This window comes from Beta vulgaris, chromosome 3 (genome assembly GCF_026745355.1).
Source record: "Beta vulgaris subsp. vulgaris cultivar EL10 chromosome 3, EL10.2, whole genome shotgun sequence".
Lineage (NCBI taxonomy): Eukaryota > Viridiplantae > Streptophyta > Magnoliopsida > Caryophyllales > Amaranthaceae > Beta > Beta vulgaris.
In genome coordinates this window covers 27,178,175-27,185,024 of record NC_079204.1, presented here as the reverse complement: position 1 = coordinate 27,185,024, position 6,850 = coordinate 27,178,175, and positions in this window count along the sequence as shown.

The following is a 6,850-nucleotide window of genomic DNA, read 5'->3' as shown; positions in this document are numbered from 1 at the left end:
TACTTATGAATCAATATGAACTGTTCTGCATGAAATCCAAAGAAAGCATCCGAGACATGTTTACTCGTTTTACTAACATTATAATGAGTTGGCTTCTCTTGGAAAGTTTATTTCATCTGAGGAACAGGTTCGAAAGGTTCTTAGGAGTCTTCCTAAGGACAGATGGATGGCTAAAGTCACGCTCTTCAAGAAACAAAAGACTTCACTAAGTTCAACTTAGAACAGCTGGCAGGGTCACTTATGACTCATGAGCTTCACCTTGATACTGAATATGGTGAAAGCTCCAAATCAAAATCAATTGCTCTCAAAGCAGATGATGAAGATGATTCGGACTCTGAAGAAGAAGAAGCAGCCCTCATGGTTCGAAAATTTCGAAAGATGTACAGGAACATGAAGAATGGAAACTTCAAAGGTAAAACTAAGAAATTTTCTAACAAAGCTGCTTGTCATAAATGTGGAAGTACAGATCACTTCATCAAGAATGTCCTCTTTGGGAAAATGACAAAACCAAAGAAAGGAACAAGGAACGCTTTGCTGAAAGGAACAAAGAATCAAAAGCACCTTTCTCTAAGGCAAATGTGCGCAAAGCTATGATAGCTGCTTGGGGAGATTCAGAGACAGAAGAAGAGGAACAACCAACTGAAGAAACAGCAAACCTTTGCCTCATGGCAAACATTGACGAAAAAGAAGATGAAGAAAATTGAGGTAAGTCAACATGGACTTGAGTCAGAACTAGATGGTAAAACTAGGATGAAATATATGATCTTCTTTATGATGCAATTCTTGAATGTAGAGATGAACGTAAAAACGTAACAAACGGAACAAGCCTTAAAGTTTGCAAGGAACACATAGAATGGCTTAAGAAAATGAGAACGATGTCGAAACAGATTTTTGATTTTTTGATAAAAACTTAAAAATCAAAGAATGTTATGAGAGTTTGAAAAATGAAAATTATCTAATTAATTTAGAGATTTCACACTTGAAGGAATTTGTCCCTGTTCTGAGTTCCTTTGATATAAGATCAACCCCTTTGAAAGGATACAGATCTGAGATTGAAAAAAATAATAAGAGAAAATATTTTAAAGGAACAGATCTGTAATCTTAAAAAGGAACTGGTTGTCGCAAGGAACAGAGGCAAAATCATGAAAGTTCCTAAGTGGATTGAGAAACCACAGACCAAAGGAAGGAAGGTCTTGGTTTTGAAAACTACAAGAAAAGGAACAAGACAAAGAAATATGTTGATCTACCTAGTGATAAGTTCTGTATGTATTGTGGCAAGGTAGGTCATTACATAAATCAATGTCAATAAAATCTGAGATGATTGGGAAAAATGTGACAATAAGTAAGAAAAAATGGGTTGTCAAAACAAATCCTAGTCAAGAACAGGAACCCACGAAAGATGGGGTTCCTTCAACTAACAACTAGTTGATTTTTGCAGGTTGGAGTGAGGGGAACAACACTTGGTATCTCGATAGTGGTTGTTCCAAGCACATGACAGGAGACAAAACGAAGTTTCTCTCACTCACAACCTATGAAGGTGGCAGTGTAACATTTGGTGATAATAAGAAAGGTAACATTGTTGCTATGGGTAAGGTCGGTAAGTCACCATTACACTCCATTGAAAATGTATTTTTAGTTGAAGGTCTAAAACATAATCTATTAAGCATTTCTCAATTCTGTGACAAAGGAAATACTGTAAAATTTGAAAAGAAAAATGCTTAATCATCAACATTAAAACTAAGAAGGTTATTTGGAAGGAACAAGGAAAGGGAACACATACATTGTGGATCTAGACCTTGTTCCTCAAATCAATTTAACTTGTCTTAGTGTTATTGAAGATGATTCACTTCTATGGCACAAGCGTCTAGGACATGCTAGCTTTTCATTACTTGAGAAACTTAGATCAAAAGACTTGTTTTAGGATTACCATCCATAAAATTTCATATTGATCAAGTTTGTGATGCATGTGCACGAGGTAAACAAGTAAGATCCTCTTTCAAATCTAAAACGATTGTAAGTACCACTAAACCATTAGAGTTAATTCATATGGACTTATGTGGACCCATGAGAATTCAAAGCAGAAGTGGAAAGAGGTATGTACTTGTGATTGTAGATGACTACTCTAGGTACACTTGGGTTATTTTTCTCCTAGTAAAGATGAAACTTATGATGAGTTCCTTGTCTTTGCTAAAAGAGTTCAAAACCTAAGTGGACATAAAATAATGCACATTAGATCAGATCATGGCAAGGAATTCGAAAATTATAAATTTGATGACCTAAGCAGAGATAATGGCCTAGATCATAATTTTTCTGCCCCTAGAACACCACAACAAAATGGTGTTGTAGAAAGGAAAAATAGAACTTTGGAGGAAATGTCTAGAACCATGTTAATTGCTAGTGAACTTCCAAGGAACTTTTGGGCTGAAGCTGTTAATACTGCTTGTCACATAATTAATCGTGCCATGATGAGACCTATCATTAATAAAACTCCTTATGAACTTTATTTGGAAAGAAACCAAAATCACCTATTTTAGAACATTTGGATGCAAATGTTATGTGCATAATAATGGAAAAGATAATCTTGGAAAATTTGATGCAAGGAGTGATGAAGCAACATTTTTAGGATACTCCTCACATAGTAAAGCTTATAGAGTATATAACAAAGAAACTATGTGTGTTGAAGAAAGCATTCATGTAATCTTTGATGAATCTGACAAACATAATCCAAGCATACAGGTTGATGACTATGAGATAGGGTTAGCACAACCAGTACAAGGAACACAGATTCACAAGAAGAAGAAGAAGTGAAAGAGGAAAGGAACGAGGAATTGAAAATAATGAATCAATGATTTCCTGTTCCTCAAGGAGGAGAAGATGCTCCTGTTCCTCTAAATGAAGGAACTGAGTCCACCGAGGCTAACAGAGGAACAACTGAGCAGAGTTCCTCATCAACTCAAGGAACTCATGAGGAACAACATGTTCCTATAAGAGAGTTTCAACCAAAACCTTGGAGATTACAAAAGTCACATCCTGTGGAACTCATAATCAGCGACATATCCAAAGGTACGCAAACTAGATCTCAGTTAAGGAACTTTTGTGCATTTCATGCGTTCCTATCAATGATGGAACCAAGAAATCATGAAGAAGCCTTAACTGACTCTGATTGGAATATTCAATGCAAGCTGAATTAAATGAGTTTGAAAGAAACAAGGTATGGCATCTAGTTCCTTCATCTAAACAACAAAAAGTAATTGGCTTAAAATGGGTGTTTAGAAACAAACTAGATATATGGAACCATTGTAAGAAACAAAGCTAGACTTGTAGTAAAAGGTTATAACCAACAAGAAGGAATTGATTATGAAGAAACCTTTGCTCCTGTAGCTAGATTAGAAGCCATTAGAATTTAATTGCATTTGCTGCTTACATGGGATTTAAATTATATCAAATGGATGTTAAGTGTGCATTTTTAAATGGCTATCTAAACGAAGATGTATATGTTGAACAACCCCCTGGTTTGAAAATAATAATCTCCCAAATCATGTCTACAAGCTTGATAAAGCTCTTTATGGGTTAAAACAAGCACCTAGATCATGGTATGAGAGATTATCAAGTTCCTTTTAGAAAAAATTTAAAAGAGGAAAGGTTGATAAAACCTTGTTCCTAAAATCTAAAGGAACTGATATTTTGCTTGTTCAAATATATGTTGATGACATCATATTCGGAGCTACTAATGAAACATTGTGCAAAGAATTCTCAAGTCTCATGAGCAATGAATTTGAAATGAGTATGATGGGTGAGTTAAATTTCTTTCTTGGACTACAAATCAAACAAACTGAAAAAGGTATAATTGTTCACCAACAAAAATACATAAAGGAACTATTAAAGAAATATGGCCTCGAAAATTCAAAGATAAATCACACTCCTATGGGAACTTCAACTAGATTAGATGAAGACTCCATAGGAACAAGTGTTGATCAAACAAAATATAGAGGAATGATTGGTTCACTTTTGTATCTAACTGCTAGTCGTCCAGACATAGCTTTCAGTGTTGGTTTGTGTGCTAGATTTCAAGCAAATCCAAAGGAGTCTCACCTCATGCTGTAAGAGAATTCTTAGATATCTTAAAGGAACAGATGATCTTGGACTCTACTATCCAAGAAGTGATACATTCGAACTAAAAGGATATGCAGATGCAGATTATGCTGGAGATCTTGTAAATAGGAAAAGCACCTCAGGTATGGCACAATTCCTTGGTCATAGTTTAGTTTCTTGGAGTACCAAGAAACAAAACACAGTTGCTTTATCCACTGCTGAAGCAGAATATGTAGCTGCTGCATGTTGCTCTCAAATGCTTTGGTAAAACAACAACTTAGTGACTATGGAATAAACTTTGAATGTGTTCCTATTTATTGTGACAATACAAGTGCTATAGTATATCTAAAGATCCAGTGCATCATTCTAGAGTAAAGCATATACATATAGACATCACTTTTTAAGAGAAAATGTTGAAAAAGGTTTGATTAAACTTGAGTTTTGTCAAACTGATTATCAGATTGCTGATATCCTAACTAAGCCTTTGCAAAGAGATAGATATGAAAAATTAAGGCTTGAGTTAGGTTTAATAAAAATTAAGTGATTGTTCCTATGTCAATTCCCCCATGTTTGAATCAATTTGAGTGACTTTGTGTGCTAAAAATAATTGTGTTTAATTGCCTAAGACCATTGCAAATTGGAATGTTACAACATAAACATGAAGTCAAAGAAATAAACAACTCACAAATGTCACATAATACTCCCCTTACTGTTCCTAAGGTCAAGAAACATGCATATATGAAGGAATTGATATGTAGCATTAGTTGTTCCTATAGCACAAGTTCCTTAGCATTTATTTTCTTTCAAAAATTAAAATTCATAAAAATCCGAAAAATCCGAAAAATCCCAAAAATAAGGGGAACCAGTTTAATTAAATCTTGGTTTTTTTATCTTTTCGTTTTTTCTTTTTTATTTTTATTTTTTTGCTTTATTTCTTTCCCGCGTGTCATAATTACTATTACATGCAAAACTTCCTTCTTAATTCATCTAAGAAACCGTGTTCTCTCAAACTCTTCATCTTCACCAAATCCGAAACCTCATCACACCCTTTGATACTCCATAAAAACCTCCAAACCTTCACAAATCATGGCAAAAACTTCAAGAAACTCCCTTTTCCAACACAAAAACAACCGACACTTCAAAAATGGAAATTTCTTCATCTCCAACAAAACCCTTGAAACCGACATAATTCAAGAAAACCCCATAGAGGAACAGCAATTAGAATCTCCTAGAAGGAGCATGGAGAAGAAAATTGATTGGGGAAGACGATGAAGAAGAAACCCCGGAACAATCTCAGGGGGAAGAAGAAGAAACGCACCTGTTCCTTCCAAAGGAACTGTTTCTTCGTCTTCCAAGAAAAGGGTCGAACGAAGTGAATCTAGGTATGTTTGGGTTTTGCGTCGATTTAGAATGGGCAATAAATAGAATTTCTAGAATTAACCTCCATTCTAAAGGAACAAGGCATGGAATTCTTGTTTGAATTCGCCTTTAATAATGCTCTTGTTCCTCTAGCTATGGATGATTTTGTGCAAATTTGTTAATACTAATGGAACTTGCACAACTGAGTTAGAGGAAAGAAAATAAGGTTTAATCAAGCAACTTTAAGCAAAGTATGGGAAGTTCCTTGCAAAGGAACTGATTTGTATTTTAAAAGGAAAGGAACTGTTTCCTTTCCGAATTTTCCTCAAGACAAAATCTTAGAATATTTTGGAGGAACAGCTGGCCAAAACAAACTTAACCATAACTACTCTCCCCCTTCACAAAGTACTTTAACTTGGTTTGGAGAGCACTCATTCCTCGAACTGAAAAGAGGAATGAAGTGGGTCTCTTGGATATGTGTTACATGTTTTGCTTGGACCACCACATACAAATCAATTCCCTTCCCTCTTCATTCAACACTTAACCACTGTATTGAGAAAAAATTGTGTATTGGTACGGTGCCTTGATAACTTCTTACTTCATCATTTGAAGTAAGACTTATGCGTTGGACCACCATAGGAGTCAAACAAGGGAACATCTTGAATGAGAAGACCCTAAATGGACTTGGCTTGTCTGTCCAAGAAGGTGTTCTCATTCAAGGAAGAATGGCTTCCAGTTCCTCAGGAAAAGAAAACTGCCTAAACTGACTTAGAAGAAGATAATGATTAATCTTGGATCCTGTTCCTAACCGGAGGAACCGAAACCTAAGAGGCGCAAACACATTGCCATAAGCCTAAACCCTCTGTTCCTGAGAGTGAGAAGAGCACTCGTAAAAATTGCTCCAGTTTCCTGTTCCTTCCAACAAGAGGACTCTCCTTTAGTCCTTTCGGATAATGAGGAACAGGTACCCTCACTCTCAAGGAACCTACTCCACCACCATCTCCAAACTCTCTGTTCCTTCACAAAATCCCTCCATTTCACCTTCTCCTTCTCTGTTCCTTCAGTTTTGAGCAGTTGAAGGATGAAATAAAAGGCCAAATCCTTTTGCTTCCACCTCCACAACTCTTCCACCCACACCACCATTTCTTCCTCCCATTTATCACCCTTCACCTTCTGTTTCCATTCCTGGAACAGATGAGCCTTCCACTCAAACCTCCAGTTCCTTCACAAATCCCCATCTGCCTCAGTTCCAAGGGTAAGGAACAGGAAATCCGGATGATCAACTGGGTTAATGAAGTCTGCCTTCCTGCACAACATATGATAAAATTTTACAATCATCTTCATTGGACTTTGGATGCCAAAACTGATACTATGTAAGTCTTATGAAGAATTGAGTGAT